At 42.8% G+C, this 20,341-nt stretch overlaps 1 pseudogene; it reads left to right on the forward strand.

Moving 5' to 3' along the window:
* The first annotated feature begins 936 nt into the window (after positions 1 to 936).
* Positions 937 to 17,142, forward strand: LOC102144736 (eukaryotic translation initiation factor 2A-like; annotated as a pseudogene).
* Positions 17,143 to 20,341: the final 3,199 nt, after the last annotated feature.

Consider the following 20,341-nt stretch of genomic DNA (forward strand, 5'->3'; position numbering starts at 1 on the left):
TGCAACCGTGCAAACCATGTGCCTCAGTCCTCTGGACTCTCTTGCCCTTGCTGCAGAAGGCTAGCCTCTTCTCCTGCTCTGTAGAGAACAGGGAAACCATTGGGAAGGGACTTCGTTAACGTCTTGACAGACTTTCCAATATCTATGTCCATTTCAGGCCTCCCATTCAGCTTCAGAACCCGTCCTCTACATTTTCTCTGAAACAATTCCTTAATGATTATCTTTTCTCCCTCCTCATCTAAACCTCTTCCTCTCAACTGAATCTTTCCCATGCATTAGCCTATAAGCACTCTCACATCTCTCTCTAAACTGCACCCAGAACCCCCTACCCAGCAATTCCTCCCAAACTGTCCATCTACCCCTCTCCATTTTTCAGTTCCCACAATCAAATTTATTACACAGCACCTACCTTTGCTGTCTGTTCTCATTTCTTACAAGAAATATGACTGAATAGGAAATATTGTCTATGAGCGTGATATCACAGAGGGAAAGTTCTAGACCAATCTCAGTCTTCAGAACCTCGTCCAGAGAGAGGGGTCCTGGGTGGGCCTCCTCTTTCCCCCTTGCTCTCTTTCCAAATGTGATGTGATCCTGGCAAGGCCACACACTGGATGAAGCACAGAGGCCCCCATGTCCTCTATGATGCTTGTGGACTCCTGTCTTTGACCTTGCTCTCCTACTCCTCACCATGGAGTAGCCCCAGCTATGTTTTGGTTTAAAGGGAAGTGCTCTGTTCTGTGGGAAACCAAAAGTTGTGAACTGGCTTTCCTGAGCAATCCTGAGTGGTCTGGATGCTGCAGAATCCCCTGGACCCAGCAAAACTGATCAATCTACAGGGAAATTAAAAAGCCAGGATCCCCAGACAGAACCCCACACCAGAGGAGCATCAGGGTTTGGGGAGGTCTGGGAAGCCAAACCAAAGATGAACCCTTAGCCATGGCTGCATTTTTCCACTGGGGAACCCCTTCCTCTGAAATGAGAGAAGAGAAAGTTGGAAGCTCATCCATGAGCATGTGCCTGGTCCTGCCTGACTTTGAGAAACACTGGAGAGAACAGATTCACCATGACTTTCCTATCCAGGTGAGCCCATAAGTCTATTTCTCTCAATATTCACTCAGACTCATTGCAGCCAGAGGTGTATGCTCCAAGTTAGGGCTTCTGAAAGCAAATATCACAAGCATTTGCCCTGTTATTCTTTTCTTTTCCTTATTGCTGAGTCTTACCCCCAGAAGTCCTGTATCAGCTCAGCAATACAGACTTTAAAGTAGATCCACTCTTAAACCAGGCCAAAGGATGGATATTGGTCCTAGTTTTAAAGACCTTTCCTGTTGCCCGTGTGCATCAGGGCTCCTATGTCCCCAGCCAACCCATGCAGCCCATAATAGAATCCCAGGGTAAGGGGAACACTATGTTTTAACTTTTAAGTTTTCTTAAGGGCACAAAGTAACTTCACCCATGGTCTCCAGTGAAGTCCCATAAACCCTCTTGCCTTTTCTTCTAGGCTGGATATTTCCAGCCTCTTAATCATTTCTGGGTCCATTCCCAAGGCTTCCCCTGGCTTCTCTCAATCTCTCCTAAAAGCCTTCCTTTTGCACTAAATAAAAGGCAAGCTGAAACATTCCCTGGACCCAGAAGGCTCTGGCTTTGTATGGCCTGCAATTTTTCAAGATTGAAAAAATAATGATAATAAAAAGCCAAAAACTTTCTGTGAGAAATGAGTCAGAGGCATTAAAGTAACTCCCCACGCAGTGATTTTTGTCTCCATGGGCTTGATACCTTGAATCTCCTTTAGGCTTTTCATATACTGAGGAAAGGTCTGAAATGTTAATGCCTCTGGATCCTGCTATGGTTTACAGAAAGCACCTTTGCTTTCAAAAGCTTCTGTGTTAATCAAAGGTGATTAAAACCAGGTCCCTGCCGAGGGCGTTCTTTCACAGCTCTGAAGAAGTAAGGAAAAGCAGAGATGATTATCTGGCCAGCTCGTCAAAGATGTGCTCCTTTCTATAAAAATATACATGCTGACAAAACAAGAGCTGTGGATTTACAATTTGTCTGATTTGATCACCTTTCAGCACAGGGAAACCTGGCTTGTATATCCCATTAGAGAGGCTGCCATGAGGCCTGTCCATGGAAGACAAGGCCCAGCCTGGGACTCAGGACCAGAGATCAAACTCTAGTGTCATTTTGAATGTCACCTTCAAAATCCACCTTGAATGTTGCAGCCCCCCAGGCAGAAGTGGTCCCCTATTCTCTGTACTACTGCAACCCCTTGGTTGGCCTTTTTGCAGGACGGGGTCTGTTGTGGTATATGTGTCTGTCCTAGACCGTGAGTTCCTTGTATCATCAGTAAGAGTCCATGCAACCTTTTCAGATTTGCTACCCACTTCTCCCTGGGCAGCCAGGAGGCTGCTCTTTGTTTTAAAGACACATGAAATAGAAAGAATCAGTATCTTCACTTCTGTATAGACACAGCCATACTCTTCCAGGCTATTAAAAAGGCAATTAATTGTAAGACTGATGCAAGGGGCACCTTTCTTCATGGGTAGGGCTCAATCAAAGAAGCCTATGGAGCCAGAAGACTCATGGAAGCCAGAGAAGTGGGGATATGCTAATGGCGGCAGCTTCAGCTTTCTTATCACACTTACACTCATTCCCAGAAAGACCTTAGGAAAGAATGTTTTCAACCTTATTAGAGATCAAAAACATGCACATTAACATTATAGATGCTATTTGCTCTCTATAAAATCAGCAAAAGTTTTTTTCAGAATAATGAACAATTTTGATGAGACCAAGATCTGACGGTTACTCTCATACAGTACTCTGTGTGTGGCAGAGAGGGCGGTGCATGCATTGGTACACATTTTCTGAAAAGCAGGATATTTTTGAGGAAAGTATCCAGAGATATAAACAAAGATATATGCTTTAATATGTGTCCTGAAGCTCTATTTTTAAAAATATAAATTGAAAACAAACCCAAAGATGTAACTAGAGTGATGACATGTTAGTGTATGCTAAGCAATGCAGCAGTAACAAGTAAACGTCGAAATTTCAGTACTCAACACACAAAGATTCATTTCTCACTTAATGTCTGATGTAGTTTGGGCATCTCTAAGCAGATTTCTCCCAAGCAGTGACTCTTAGATCCAGGCTGCTCCCAACCTGTGGTTCTGTCACCAACAGTTTCCGTTTGAGGACAGATACATCAGGCAGAGAAGTAGCATCCATAACTTCTGTCCACAACCAATGTCCAGAACTCAAACTGCAAGGGAGATTTGGAAATGAAGGCTTACCAAGTGCTCAGAGAGAGGAAATGGCATGGAGAATCTGTGGCATTGACTCTACCACCAATGGCTGAGTGAAACATCACACGTTCATACAAGGCAGCATTGTGCAGCCATTAAAAGTCTGATCCCAAAGAGTATTTAATGAGATGTAAACATCTTCACAACCTATCATGGTAAGGAAAACAGGGAGGTCATGATAAATAACTATAACTGTGCATTTTTGTTACAGTTCCAAAACTGTAACAAACATGCATATTGTTTCAAATTGTTCCCAAAACATGCAAACATGTATATGTGTATGTACACCCTGGACACCAGCATGTTAACTGGGCTATTTCTAGGTTGACATGAATTTTTCTTCTTCACTCTTTACCAACTTTTCCCCCAATTTTTCTTTAATGAGCACATATCATTCTCCAAATAAAAAAAAATAAGTAAAAGTTATCCGTTAAAAGTGTAGTTGATATGTACGCTACATATCACACATGTAACCAGTAACAATAATCAAGCATCTGTGAGGCAACTCTTGCTGTGATAGATCAATCTCAATTCCTAGACCAGGGCTGGAGGACTTTGCAAAGAACTCCTGCAGCTCCATGAGAAGCCCTGCGGAAGTGAGGCATTGTAGTGATGAGAGTATTTGTACTGGGGACAGAAGAGTTTTAGGAAGAACTGATAGGGTGATATCCTGGCAAGAACACCAGCCTCGGAGGTGGAGGATGAGGGCTCTTTTCCACACTTTCACATTTATTATGGCCTCTCAGAGAGGGAACTTTACCTCTAAGTTTTTTCTCCAGGGTTGCCACGAATAAATAAAAGTTTTCCCAAAATGCGTTCTGAAGGTATTCAGTGATAAAAGCATTCCATAATGTAGGGATAAACTGGAATAAGTCAAGTGGCAGACTACTGCAGGGCTTCCTGGGGCTCTGAATACACTAATGTGTTTCCTAAGTCTCCCAGAATTGTATATGCTATGAGCATTTTCCAAATTCCTTGACCAAGAAACCTCTACTTAGAAACATTCCATGGAGTCAGAAGTCTACTAAGCACTACAGAAAATTGTTCATTTACTGAGACACTTATATAATAAATATGTGTACCTTTATCAGGTTCTGTGAGGATTTGTCAATTCTGCATTGTTTAAGGGTATTTCATAGAACTAGGAGGTCACATGGCAGGGTCTCAGCTTGAGCCTGTGCTGTGTTTGCTCCATGATTCAGCCTTAGCATGTCTGGAGGATGACAGAGATGGGCTGTTGGGACAGTCTTCATAAAGCATCATGGATCCTCCTGGGATGAGCCTTGTCCTAAGGAAAAAATGGGGGAAATTTATAGGCTCAGGGTGACTTAGAAGACAACATGGTATCTTTCACTAGGAGTATCCTGTAGTTCCTAGAATCCACCTGAATCTTAGGACAAAGACTTGCAATAAAGCCATGTGCTGACTGAACGGGAGGAGACATGGTAAGCAGGAGGCATGAGCGACATTGATTCCAGCTGTTTCACATGGTTGGACAGATCATAGGCATCAGAAGAGACAGGGAAGAGCAGGTACTACACAGTGGCCCAGAAAATGCATGAGTCACACCTGGGGCTCCCAGACTATAAGGAAGGGGATGGAAGAAGATAGGAACTTCTGTATAATGGGAAAGAGCAGAACCGTGGACACATGGTTTTCTGACTCTCTTCATCACTTAGAGCCACCTCTGCTGGGGTGGCTCTAGGAACACAGTGAGAGTCAGAGTTCTCAACAATAACTCTTCTTGTTCTCTTCATATGTTCTTAAGTATAAGGACATATGGAAGTCTCTAGTATAGCATCTGGAACACAACAGCTATAAAATAAAATGACTGCCGGGACCTGGCAGGCAACATGAGCACAGCGGAGAGGGAGGTGGGGGGTGGAGACTGTGGCAAATTAGAAGGCATTTGCGCTCTTCTGAAAGAAAGCATGGACTCACCTCTAGCAAATTGCTGTTATGCAATAATTTGGGCCCATTGATGTCAGGTCTTCCAATTGTTCAAGAAATTCAGAAATTTGGATATTTTTAAATGAAAATGTATCTGTGGCCTGAATTTCATCAGTTTCCGCTGTGAGTTTCTACTTGCTCAGCCAAACACCTAGAGTCATGTTTTACCTTTCTGTTTCACACTCCACACAATCCGTCAGCAGAGAGCCTTCCATTTCTATTTCCAAACACTTCCCAAACCTGACCACTCATTGTCACCTGTACCCTGGTCCAGTCCTGTCACCTCTCCCAGAATTTCTGCAGTAACCTCCTCACTGGCGTCTTTGATTCCACACTTGGCTCCATAAACTCTGCACTCCACAGAACCCCAGAGAGAACTTAACACAAAAAATGGGTCACATTACCTGCTACTCAAAAGTCTCAGTGGTTTCGCATTCGATGCACAAAGTCAGTGTACTTAGAGCTTTCAGTAAGGTCTCCATCCCAGTCTGCCCTCCCTACTCCACCCCAGGCCCCCATCCACCACCTCCCCCACTCATTTTCTACTACTCTGCTCCTTGCACACCTTGCTTCAGTCAATGGTCTCCTTTCTGAACCTCTGACACCCCAGGAATGCCCCAGCTCAGGGAGTTGATGCTGGCTGTTTCTCCTACCACGAATACCCCTGGCCCAGACATCTACGGGGCTTCCTCCCCCACCTCCTTCAGATCCTTGCTCAATGCCCTCTTCTCGGTGAGGAGTTCTCTGAGTAACCTATTTAAAGCTTCAGCCCCCTCCAACCTCCTCCATATCTCCTTTCCTGACTTGCTTTTCTCTTAACACGTATCATCACCTGATATACTTTACATTTATCTAATTTATTTCTTTATGCTATGACTCCTAAAAATAAGAATGCCACCTATAGTTCCAGATACCTGGGAACTGAGGCAGGAGGATAGCTTGAGCCCAGAACTTTGAGATCAGCCTGGGCAACATAGCAAGAACCTATCTCTAAAATAAAATAAATTATTGAGGGGAATATTGAGACATAGAGAGGCTAAGCAAGTGTTCAGAGTCCGATGGGGCACACATATGGTTCATCTTCCCGTGTTCTGACCTAATTTGAGTGAATACCTGAACTTGTGAGGCCTTTCAGGATGTGCTTCTGCTTCAGAAATAAATAAATAAATAAATAATTTCCACAAATCTTTGCTTTTCTGCACCAACTATGTCTAAAACATAAGCGGACTTTAGAAGATAACCGTAATGATGGACAAGTCCCAGGTGGAGACAATTAACCTAAAATCCTGTCAGTCCAGGTGGCTCCAGGCCAAGGCACTTCATCTTCATTCACCAAAATAGTATGATGGATAAGGAGTGCCTGTACCCAAAAGACAGACAGTTGAGATGCTTTGAGATGCTGGGTTATACCCTCATGTCACCTTTTAAGAAGAACCAGCTGAAGACAAGAGGGACTTCTTTGAAATTATTTTCCCTACGCAAAGTGGACTCTCCAGGTCCCCTTTAGGCTGTGGCTAGTGGGTTCATTTAATGTGGAACAGACTCAGATGATGACAATGTGAGGTTTTAGGGCTATAACTTCCTTGGGATTGTCATCTTGCCCAGGGAAAACAGCTGCATTCAGATAGTCCTAAAGTCAGTGTGATCCACTGCCTCTGGGTCCTACCTCTACAACTTAGTTTTCTTATGCTCTTTTAGAGAAATATAAGCATGTAAACTTGCTCCAAAGAACAGATTGAGAAGTCACAGCTTTTGTGTTCCTACTGAATACTCTCCCAGAACCTCAAAATATGGACAGAGGATCAATGGAGCACTATACTTAGTAGCTGTGGGCCACATAGGAGGCCACTCAAAGTGCAATCGAGAAGCAAAATAGATGATCCAAGTTAAAGACATTGGGGCACAGGGAAGAAAGATAAAATTTTACTTGATTAAATCAGCAAACTAAAAAAGAAAAGGTAATCACTGCAAAGCACAAAGATAGTAAACAAAATGGAAGAAATGCATTGTTTTGTAGCAGGATTTGGAGTCATTGTGAATGGGCTGAATTTCCTCACTCAAAAGTAAAGAAATTCAGTTAGGATAAAAGCAAAACTGAGCAGTAAACTGTTTAAAACACACACACACACACACACATTAAAAACAAAATGATAGAGGCTCTACCAAGGGGGCGTAGCTGTACATATTAAACTATTCCTCCTGCTGAGTATAGTTAAAAATCTGGACTTTATTTTTTAAAAAATTAGAAGACTGAAAAGTAAATAGAAAAAAGGCAGACCAGTTAGGGACCTCAGAATCCAACAAATGATATAATGGTGAGTTCTATGAATTTTCTTCTGGCCTCATATATTCCAAACTAGGTATTAGAGAAGCTAATGACCCGGAAATGCCAACAGATACAGACAAAAATAACACTCCCAATCCTCCACAAGAAAAAGCTGTTTACTTTAGCCGAGGGACCAGGAATTGTACAGCCTCACAAGACAGAAAAGTTTTAGACAATAACCATTCTATTCCAGCAGAACACCACAGGAAAAAACCTGCAGCCCCACTTTTATCCCACTAGCAAAGGCTGGGTAGAGAGCTTGCACTTCCACTCTTGCCAGAGAGTAAAGGGGCTCCCTCAAACCTGCCCAAGTTTTCCTAAGTCAAGAAGACTAAGTGTGGAGGCTGGAATTTCATCTTTGCTAAGCAGTAATGAGTTCCCTCCCACCTCCCACAGTGTCTCTAGACACCTTGTCAGAAGCCTCAACTTCAATGCCCACCCAGTAGTAAAGAGATACCCTTTCCACTCATGGCTAAGATGTCATCAGAGGAGACCTGCTAAAACACAAGATTTAATCAGTATCCAAAGTCTTGCAGCATAATAGCTAAGGTGTCCGGGATTCAATTAAACATACCAGGATCCAAGAAGATCTCAATTTGAATGAGAAAAGATCATTAACAAATTACAACATCAAGATGACACAGATGTTGGAATATTTCCGACAAGGATTTCAAAGCAGGCACCACAAAAATGTTTCAAGGAGCAAAGATAAAGATGTTTGGAAAAGAATAGAAAATTATAGCAAAGAGGCTGGGTGCGGTGGCTCACCCCTGTAATCCCGGCGCTTTGGGAGGCTGAGGTGGATGGATCACAAGGTCAGGAGTTCAAGACCAGCCTGGCCAATATGGTGAAACCCCGTCTCTACTAACAATGCAAAAAAAATTAGCTGGACGTGGTGGTGCATGCCTGTAATACCAGCTACTCGGGAGGCTGAGACAGGAGGAGTGCTTGAATCCAGGAGGCAGAGGTTGCAGTGAGCTGAGATCTCAACACTGCAATACCAGCCTGGGCAACAGAACGAGGCTGTGCCCCCCACCAAAAAAGAAAAGAAAATTATAACAAAGAAATAAAAGATATGAATAAGAACAAAATAGGAATTTTAGAATTAAAAAATGCAAAAGCAGAAAGAAAAACTCAATGGATGAACTCAACAGCAGAATGAAGAAAAGAGAGGAAAGAATCAGTAAACTTGAAAATAAAATAGAATATACCCGACAAAGGAAAGAACAACAGAAAGAAGATACATTAAAGATATATATTTATATTTAACATATATATACCTGATGTCTTTTATGTATAAACTCAGGGACATGTGGAACTATAACTAAGGGTCTAACATTTGTGTCACTGAAGTCCCCAAAGGAAAGGAGAACAGGAGTGGAGGCTGAAAAAGTATTCAAAATATAATGTCAGAAAATTTCCAAATTTGGAAATATATATAAATTTACATATTCAAGAGGCTGAGAAAACCATAAACAGAATAAAACCAAGGAAATTTATACTAAAATATATCATAGTCAAATTTCTGAAAACTAAAGACAAGGAAAAATTTTTCAAAGTAGTCAGAGGGAAAGAATAACTTAACCACAGCATAAAAACATCTCAAAGAACAAAAGATTTCTCTTCAGAAACCACGGGGGCAAGAAGGAAGAGGCACATTTTTCAAGTGCTGAAAGAAAAGAGCTGTCAGCTCAGAATTCTATATCCAGTGAAAAAATTTCATTCAGGGGATAAGGGGAAATCAAGACATTCTCTGATAAAGTAAAACCAAGAAAATCTGTCACCAGCAGACCTACCGTAAATGTCTAAAGGAAGTTCATTAAACAGAAAGGAATTCATAAAAGAAGGGTACAGGAACATCAGGAAGAAAGAATGAATGACAGAAAAAGCAAAAATACGGGTAAATACAACAGACTTTACTCCTCTTAAATTTCCTAATGTATGTTTGACCACTGGAGCAAAACTTGTAATAATGTCTGTATAGCTCCCAACACATGTAGAGGAAATATTAAAGATGATTATATTAAGAATGGGGGAGGGTAAAGGGGCATAAGAGTAGGTAAGTGTTCTAATTCATTCAGACTGCTACAATGTCAACCCAAATGGGCTGTGATAAGTTATGTACATATAATTTACATAAGTAATCACTAAAAAGATATGCAAGGAGATACATTGGAAAACACTATCTAAGTCAAAATGGAATTCTAAAAATATTTAAGCCTCCCACAGGAAGTGAATAAAAAGAAAACATAAAGACAAGCAACCAAAATAATCAGAAAATGAAAAATAAAATGGTGGATAACCTCAATATTATATTATATTGATCAAATAATAGATCAATAACTATTGAACACGTAAATAGTCTAAACACACCAAATGAAAAGCAGAAACAGAGACTGACAGGGTGGATTAAAGCAAAAATATGACCCAACTATACATAGTTTAAAAAACAAACAAGCAAAAATATTTCAGATATAACTTTTAAAAGAAAAACCTTAGATAAATTAAATTTAACAGAGTTTAATTGAGCAAAAAAAAAAAGATTCACGGATAGGGGACCACTGAGGACTAGAAGTTTAGAAATAAAGAACATCTACAAAGTATCCACAGCTATTATAGTTAACAGTGAAAGACTAAGTGCTTGCACCTAAGCTCTAGAACAAGACAAGGATGTCCACTCTCACCACTGTCATTCAGCATAGTACTAGAAAATCCAGCCAGCACAATGAGAAATGAAAAGAAACTAAAAGGCACATAGGTTGGAAAGAAAAACTTTCAATACTGAGAGATGACATAATAGTCTACATGGAAAATTCCAAGAAATTTACAAACAAACCAACCAACCTAGAATAAGTAAGTTCAGAAGGTCACAGGATAAAAGACCAATACGCAAAAATAAATATGTATGCATATGTACACAAGTGTATGTGTGTGTGTGAGAGAGAGTGCTCTATATATGCTTTAAAATATAAGGGTTGGTTCTAGAACACTAACGATGTTAAAATAATTAAATGGGGAGGCCATTAGACTGAGGTGGCTCCTATGTCCTGGGTTTCTATATAAACAAACCACTGAAACCTAACTCAGACTCGTTTCCTATATATGACTAATTTTTTAAAAATTAAACTTAAGCTCAGCCCACCACCAGCCAACTGAACATTATTAGTTATATCATTTTGAACTTCCCACCTACATAGTCCAAATAAGGCCATTGCTCAAATTTTAACCAACTAATTTGTTTGCTCTGCTTCCACATTCACCCTTTTAAAGCTTTTCATCTACCTCCGGGGAGTTCCAAACCACCCTAGTTTGGAGCTGCCCAATTCATGAATCACTGCTTAAATAAACTCTGAAATTTCAGTGTGCCAAAGTTTATTTTTTAACAATGGAGATTGTATTAAAATAGTGGAAATTCAGGTGATGAATTTTCTTTATAGAAAATCAGAACCAGATCTCTCTCAGGTTGTCCCTGTGTCCTCTGGACAGTGATGCCTGCAGTTGTCCAACATGGAAGGGCAATACTCCCTGGACAGGAAGCACACTCTTCTGTTAGGGGCCACTTGAATGACACTGAACTTGACACTGAGAACTTGTCTCTGAGAAATGACGCATTTTATTTTCCCACAGCTGGGGCCATGCCAGAGGCATTCATGCTGCACTTTCTAAATACCTCAAAGACAGGCTGGGGCTGCAGCCAAGTCAGGCAATGAGCTGGCTGGGTGCCAGTCTCCCTGGGGTGTTCCTGAGGCCTCTGGCTGAGTGCTCAGAGCTGGGTGTCCCCTGTGAGAATAAGGGAGGCACAATGGCCTTCCCACCTGTGTACCATCAGAACCAGGGGTTTTGCAGAGGCTGAGTAAAAGAGGTTAGTGACATGGGGGACATGAGATCCAGTCCCCTTTAAACTTACGAGAAAATCCAAGTATCTTTCTGCAGGACCCTGAGGTCCAGCCCCCAACCAGAGCCCTCCAGTGACACAATCTGGACATTACTTAAATGATATGGTCAATTGAACATTTATGTATCAAACTAGGCTCCATGGAGTGCAAACATCCCACAGATAATCTATAGATTCTACTGGGAGGCTATAGTCAACCTAGCAAGCAAATTGGCTGCAGGCGCACACAGGGAACTGTCCTGGAAGGGAAATCAGGGTTTGAGATGCACAGTCAGGAGACTGGAGGTTTCTTCCTCAAAGCATGACCAACAGGAATTCAGAATCAGCCAGTCCCTCAGAATCAGGAACCAGATCATTGCATGGGAGGAGAAATAAGACAACACCTGTAAGAGAAAGTCCAGTTCTGAATCTGAATCCCGAGTTCGTTTGGTTGTAAATCCCTTCAGGGATATAGGGATGTCTCTCTCTCTCTCTCTCTCTCTCTCTCTCTCTCTCTCTCTGTGTGTGTGTGTGTGTGTGTCTGTGTGCGTATTTGTGCATGCTTGTGTGTACTATATGGAAATATAATTTTTGTGACTCATGTTTTCACTCAATAGTAAATTTTGATCAACTTCCCTCATTCATACAAACTTAGCTCATCCTGCCTCAGCTGCCAGAAGAATTAGGGGTTCACTGCAGGGCCGAGTAATTGGGGCTGGTGTTTCCTGGGTGTATTGTGTAGCTCTGAGCCAGCTGAGACATTCTGTGCTTCTGCCCACTGGTGCTCAGAGCCTACAGGCACATCTTCCTTTCCCCGGCTTGCAGGCTGAGCCAAGTGAAGCTTGGGCAGGGTGTTAGTGTGGTCCTCCAAGTCCTTCCCTCCAACCTGCTTCCTACCCTGGCCTCAGTGCTCCCAGCCCTGCTATTTCAAGCTGGGGGGGTTCACACTCTCTGGGGAAGCCCTTCCATTCCTATCCCATTTCAGTGCTGAATCCTGGAAACCACTGGTTCCAATGCCACTGACTTCCTTTCATCAAAAATTTCCTTTATGTCTCAGACTATTTACGGCACCATTTTCCACTTTTCAACCCTTTTGCAAATTTTCAGTTTGTTCCTTTCAAAGGTAAACACACAGGGACTCAACATCAGGAAACTGGAAAATGGGTGCTCTTAAGGCAAGATGGGCAGACAGAACACCTTGTTCTTGTTCAAAGACTCAAACCCAGGAAAGGCCACGATGTGACCAAGAATCTTGAGAACTTGGTTAGCAGAGGGAGCAGAGGTGAGAGGTGAAAATCCTCATTCCACAAGCATTCACAGAGTGCTCATTCAACACCAGGCCTCTATCAAGTGGCAGGAGACAAAATGAAGGGACCTCAAGTGCCAGAAGATGTAGGACTTGGCCGACATGAGAAATAAAATGCGTCATTTCACAGATTCTTCTGTGGGGAGTTAGGGTCTTCTGGAACTGCACTGAGTGGCCCTAGCCACATGATGATCATGCCCGTTTGGGGCTGCAGCACCTCTGGGAGCAGATGCCACCCTGGTCCAGTTTCACAGGGTAGAAGAGGCAGCCACAGAGGTGAAGAGCTTGTCCAAATGAAAGAGCTCAGACACGGGAGAAATTCTCATAAAACTAAATTTTTAAAGAGAGTTATCAGAACAGAAATCCAATCAGTGAACAATTAGGAGGGAGGAGGTGTGTAAAGTAAGAAAGTGCTGTGCTCAGCACTCTTTGGATGGGTGAGAGTTATGGCTGTTGTTCTTTTAGTGCCTGGAAAGGGTTATTAATAGCTATGGGAAAGGGATTTTCCCATCTGTTCTTTCGAACACACACAGGCATACTTTAACGCTATCTTGTATTTTCAGATGCTTCCAAAATCTACATCAAGGAGTTACTTGTATGGAGAGCTTAAACGTGCCAAGGTTTCACCAGCCATGAGCTTCACCAACAGTGGGGAGAGGGGAGTCTGGAGAGCCAGGAGAGTATTTCTTGTTTCTCAGCCAGGCTCATCTTTGGGCTTTGCAGGGGCAGCCTTACTTTACAGTCAGTCTTGGGAGGAGTGTTCTCCAAGGGAGAGTAAGGATAGCCAGGTTTAAAGAGCAAGGAAGAGAAGACAAAAGGCAAACCCAGAGGCAGGGGCCAGTGGCTGTTGTAGTAAGTCCCTTTACCTCTCCTTCAGGCCATTTTCATTGCCACTTGTGTCAGTTCTGGAAGACCACAGGAGCTTCCAGGTGGTCCTAGCCCCAGACACTAACCTTGCTTGAAATCCACTAATTCAGATTCCCCAATGGCTGTGCCCCTCCTGGCATGGCCCACCTCCTCTGCACTTTCCCCTGGAGTAAATGTACAGGAATGGGAGAGCTAGTCAGAGAGGTGACCAGAAGGTCAGAGATTCACTTTTGTTTCCATCCAAATCATAGATGTATAAAATCAGAACTTTCTCATTTAGGACCCCACATCCACAGGTGCTTCCTTGGTGAAAAAAAAAAATCAATCTGGGAGATGTTTTAGAATTCCAGAGTCATGATCTCTTCCACCCACACAAGATGAATTCTTGTCCTGCAAAAGATCAAAGGAAATCTGGTTATAAACAATGCCGCTGCATGAACATGACTGTGAGAAGAGATGCTTTCACACCCAGGAGCTGCCTTGCATGTCGGGGGCATTTGCAGAAGGATTTACAACATAATTACACCATTACTGATCCATTCATCTATTTACTTTTCATTCAATAGCTATTTCCTAACCACACTGGACACAGAAGTCTAAGGAAAGGATCTAATTAATTCATTTAACAAACATGTATTGGGCACCCACTATGTGCCAGGCTCCTTGCTAGGGCTGGGGAGCAATGGTGAGAAAGACCTCGCTCCTCCCCTCACTGAACCAGCATTCTGCCTGGGAAGACAGACAATTGGCCAGTCAACACATGACCAGGCAAGGTAGTAACAGGGCAGTGAGGTAGATATGACCCGGGAGAGGCTACTTCAGAAAGTAGCATCTGAAGGTAAGAAGGAAGCCGTCACAGAAGGACCCAGGACAAGGCTTTCACACCTAGGGTGCCTAGGGAACCGTGCAGAGCTCCCAGGTCAGAGAGGCTCATGCTCACCAGAGGCAGCCTGGCTGGGGATCCAGCAGGGGACAGGCACTCAGCCTGAGGCTGGGAAGCAGGAGGGACAGGTGTGTGGGGAATGGCAGGCGTGGGGAGCTACTGTAGGTGCCATGAGTGGTGTTCTAGGGCCTTGAACAGGGAGATGGATGGAATAACTTCTTGGAGAATCATGCTGCTGTTATGCAGTGAGTAAAGTGAGAAAGGGAAAGCAAGCAGAGAGAGCACTGCAGAGGCCATGGAGGAGGGGATGTGGGGAGGAGGTATCACTGTGACACAGCTGTGGTAGTAAGAGCAGCGATGCATGGTGGAGTATGAGGTGTGTTTGTATCTGACTGTGAACTCTTTGTGGAAAGGGAGTGAAAGAGATTTGAGCCAATTGCTTACATTATTGGATTGAGGAAGTAAAGGATGGTAGTGACCCTTTCGAGATGAGGGTACCAGAAGAATCAGGCTGGAAGTTGGGGAAGGAGGGATGTCAGTCCCCGCCCTGCCAGATCTCAGATTCTGTGGACACAGTTGCGGAATGTGAGTCAGGTGCCAGATGGCCTTGGTGCTGAGTGTGAATTGATAGGAGCCTATGGAGGGACGGCAGTTTATTTCCTTCCTCCTGCTCTGGTTCATTTGGACCCCACTGAAGACCGGGTGGAGGTTTCTGCAGCCGACATCAATAAGGTGGTGACAGAGAGCACCAATTGCAATCCAAATTCCTACTGCTGAGGATTCATTGCGGGCTTATTCATATGGCCAAAGAGAAACTGCAGAAGCAAAGGCTGTGTACCTGGAGAATTCATGCATTTCCCATTACTTTCCAGCGGGGAGGGGAGGACAGACCTCCCCCAAGTTAGTCAAATAAGAGACCCAGCAGCAGTATAACAGTTCATGACAAGAAGGGGGATTGGAAAGAAAGGTAACTGTTTTCCAGGAGATGGTGGGGCTGTCCATGCCACTCCTGGAAGATTTGGCTACAGACTCAGAGATAAGGATGCTTCTAAGTTCCCACAGTCGGTATGTGAACCCAACTGAGGATCAGAAGGACTCTGTATGGTGAATGCACCACCATGTTTTGCAGAAAGCATAGTGTTTCCAAGGAAATCTCAGGAAAATTACAAAGTCTATAACTTGAGCAACAGTTGGACCCTCATTTGTTGGGGCAAAGGAAAAAAATTATAAATATTATCTGTGTCACTAACATGGGTTTACTACACTTCTTCTACCTCCAAATGCACTTTGCCTTGAATTCTTACCAAAGTCCCATGTCCTGGCAATATAGCAGCCTTACACTTCCCTACACATGGCACTGCTGGGAGACTCAACCTGCAACTCCATCACGTGAGAGTGGGGTGTGCTTGAAGTCTTTCATCAAGAAAAAAATGCAAATTGGTATCCATCTGGTCAGATGATGAAACTGTTTTGTGTCCAAAATGTTAACAATAAAGTTCACTTCCTTGTAAATGACAATTTTATAAAATTATAAGTAAATTGTCTTTGCAAAACATTAATTGTGAGTTATCGCTTGGACTCCAGTCACACAGGGGTCTGTCCATGTTCCAGGAGTAAGGGTGTACTTTCATTTGTTGTATTATACTCGTACCCCAACTTTTTTGGACCTCATGCAGCTTTAGCGAACAGCAGTTTCTCTAAGCTGATAAGGTTACAATGCTGTGGAATGAAAAAGCCGCTGCTGGCTTGTAATAGCGAGAACAGATGTTGACAAGACAAGAACTTCCTGCTATGGGGAACAAAGGCTGCATTGCACTGCAACCAATGGAGAAAATGCTGTCATTTGTTCAATTACCAAAACATAGCCCCATTTATGATATAATTTGGAATTCTGGTTCTACTGAGTTTTATGCTATATATGGTTTTATGCCTGCCAAAGCTATGATTTTCAACCTGAAATGTGATCTTGTGTTTGACCTTGGAACTGGTGCTCTAAGGCAGCCTATTTGGCCCTTGTGGCCATATATTAATACTAACTGGATTCGGAAATCTGAAGAACAAACGTGAGTGTGGGATATTAAAAGCTACAAACTTATTTCCAAACAAGTAGCCTCTGTTCATACATATTATGCTAGGTACCTAGATGGGAGCACCTTTTACTATCACACATGCTCCCAGGTTGTGTGTTAATAATGGATACAAGCTTTGACATTATACCAGTCCTGTCCTGCATGAGTAAGATGTATCATCAAATGTAGAAATATGGCAGGTTTCTTGGCAGCCATTTCTGGATGAACTATTTCCAGCAAAAGCAGTAACTTATCAAGCAGTTCCAAGTGAAGCACCCAACTAGGAACCTAACTTTACAATGACTGATAGACTCCCAGCTTTAAGAAATAAACCAATCACCAAATCTAATCTGCATAAAGAGAAATCACCCCAGAATAAGAAATCACAACCAGGAAATGATAAACCATGATCAAAAGCAGCCCTGAAAAATCAAAGGAAATATAAAGCTAAGAAAACTGCAAAGCAGGAAGTAAGAAGTGACAAGAGTCCAGATTTGACACCTACCTCTGTCCCGCAGAGCACACCCTGAAATACAGTGTCTCAGTTAACATCTGGAAACACTGAGATAGATGAAAATCCAAGAATCTAAAAAGCCAAAAGCAACTGACTCTCAGTTAACATCTGGAAATCCTGAGATAGACGAAAAATTCAAGAACCTAAAAATCCAAAAGCAGCTGAACCTCAAAGAACACAGCAATTGAAACATAGCTAGAAAAACAATGAGTTAGAAAAATAAAAGATACTTCCCTTCTCCAAGAGCTGGAAGATTTGAAAATGGTTACTTAAAGACTCACAGAGAGCAGATTTATTAGAATAAATCCATAGAAACACATCTGGGTTAAATCCAGGAGAGCACCCTGAATATCCATCTACCCACACTTAATGCTCAAACATTATATTAACCATTTACCTAAGCTTTTGCACATTTGGGAAATTATGTATTAATGACCACTAAGTTAACATCTTTCAATGCAAGTTATAGAAAATATACATATGAATTTCTTAGATAAGTTTGATAGACTAAAAGACAAATATCTTGACATTCAGTAGAGACCAGTATTTACTATATAAATGAATATGGGTATTTTAAACTAAAACGAATAAATGTAACTCATTAGATCATAATCCAAAAGAAGTCAATAAAAACAAGGCAAACAAAAGTTTGCTTCTGTAACTTTAGAATGAACATTTGTTTCTTTCTCTTCAACTTATATTCACTCACTGATATGCTTTGGATGTTCATCTCTTCCAGATCTCATGTCGAAATGTGATCCCCAATGTTGGAGGTGGGGCCTAATGGAAGGTGTTTGTGTCATGGGGGTGGATCCCTCATGAATGGCTTGGTGCTGGTCTCATGATAGTGAGTGAGTTCTCATAAGATCTAGTTGTTTCCACCGTGAGTGGAAGCTTCTGAGGCCTCACCAGAAGCAGATGTCAGCACCGCACTTCTTGTACTATCTTCAGAACCATAAGCCAATTAAAAGTGTGTGGCACCTCCCCCTGCCCTCTTGCTCCCACTGTCACCATGTGACATGCCTGCTCCCCTATTCATCTTCCACCATGATTGTAAGCTTCCTGAGGCCCTCACCAGAAGCAGATGCCAGCACCACACTTCCTGTACTCTCTGTAGACCTATGAGCCAATTAAACTTCTTCTTTTCTTTATAAATTGCCCAGCCTCAGGCATTTCTTTATAGCAATGCAAAAATGGCCTAATACAGAAAATTCGTACTGGGGAGTAGGGCATTGCTATAAAGATACCTGAAAATGTGGAAGCAACTTTAGAACTAGGGAACCAACAAAGGTGAGAAGAGTTCGGAGGGCTCCGAGGAAGACAGGACGATAAGGGAAAGTTTGGAACTTCTTAGAGACTAATTAAATGGTTGTGACCAAAATACTATTAGAAATATGGATAGTGAAGGCTAGGCTGACAAGGTATCAGATGGAAATGAGGAATTTATTGGGAACCGAAGCAAAGGTCACCACTGTTACGCTCTCCCAAATAATTTGGTTTCATTGTGTTCATGTCCTAGGGATCCATGGAAACCTGATCTTAAGAGTGATGACTTAGGGTATTTTGCAGAAGAAATTTCTAAGCAGCAAAATGTTCAAGAAGTGGCCTGGCTGCTTCCAACAACCTATAATCAGATAAGGGAGCAAAGGAATGACTTAAAGTTGGAATTTATGTTTAAGAGGGAAGCAGAGTATAAAAGTTTAGAAAATTTGCAGCCTGGCCATGTAGCAGAGAATTTAACCAGGCTGCAGAGAAACCACTCGCTAGAGAGATTAGCATGACCACAACAGAGCCAAGTGCTAATATCCAAGACAATGGGGAAAAGACCTCAAAGGCATTTCAGAGATCTTGAAGGCAGTACTCCCCATTACAGGCCCAGAAGCCTAGGAGGAAAAAAATGATTTCCGGGGCCAGACCTGGGACACCACTGCCCTCCACAGGTTTGGGATGCTGCTTCCTGCATCCTGCCTGCTCCAGCTCCAGCTGCAGCTCCTAAGACCCCAGGTATGCCTCAGGCCACCACTCCAGAGGTTGCAACCCATATGCCTTGGTGGCTTATGTGGTGTTAAACCTGCAGGTGCACAGAATGCAAGAATGAAAGAAGCTTGACAGCTTCTACCTAGATATTAGAGGCTATATGAGAAAGCCTGGGTGCCCAGATAGAGGCCTGCTGCAGAGGCAGAACCCCCACAGAGAACTTCCTCCAGGGCAATGCTGAAGGGAAATGTGGGGTTGGAGTCCACATGTTCAAGTCACCACTGGGGCACTGCCTAGTGGAGCTGTGGGAAGGGAGCCACCACCATCCAGACCCCAGAATGGTAGATACACCAGCATCTTGCAGCCTATGCCTAGAAAAGGCATAGGCACTCAACTTCAACCCATGAGAGGAGTTATGGGGGATGAATCTTGCAGAGACACAGAGGCAGAGCTGTCCAAAGCCTTGGGAGCCCACCCCTTGCACCAGTGTGCCTTGCATGTGGGACATGGAGTCAAAGGAGATTATTTTGGAGCTTTAAAATTTAATGACAGCCCTGTTGGGTTTTAGACTTCTGCGGACTTATTGCCTCTTTCTTTGGGCCAATTTATCCCTTTTGGAAGGGTAATATTTATCCAATGCCTGTAGTACCATTGTATCTTGGGAGGAGATAACTTGTTTTTATTTTATGGGCTTGTAGGTAAAAGGAGATGAGCTTCAGATGAGACTTAGTACTTTGAACTTGATGCTGGAATGAGTTAAGACAGAAGAGCTGGCAGGGAAGGATTGTATTTTGTAATGTAAAAAGAACATGATATTTAAGTGGCCTGGGGAGGAGTTACAGAGTTTAGATGTTTGCCCCCTTCAAATCTCATGTTGAAATGTAATACCCAATGTTGGAGGTATGACCGAATGGGAGGCATTTGGATCATGGGACAGATCCCTCATGAAGGCCTTGGTGCTGTCCCCTTGATAAGTGAATTCTCACAAACTCTGGTTGTTTTAGTGTGTGGCACCTCTTCCCTCTCTCTCTTGCTCCCACTTTCACCATGTGAGATGCCTGCTCCCCCTTCACCTTCCACAATGTGTGGAAGCTTCCGAGGCCTCACTAGAAGCAGATGCCAGCACCAAACTTCTTGTACTATCTTCAGAACCATAAGCCAGTTAAACCTCTTTTATTTATCAATTACCCAGCCTCATATAGTTCCTTATAGCTGTGCAAAACTGGCCTAATACATTCACCGAATTGCTTGACATAAACTGAAGCAGTAAATT

Source organism: Macaca fascicularis, chromosome 9, assembly GCF_037993035.2.
Source record: "Macaca fascicularis isolate 582-1 chromosome 9, T2T-MFA8v1.1".
NCBI classification, from domain to species: Eukaryota; Metazoa; Chordata; class Mammalia; order Primates; family Cercopithecidae; genus Macaca; species Macaca fascicularis.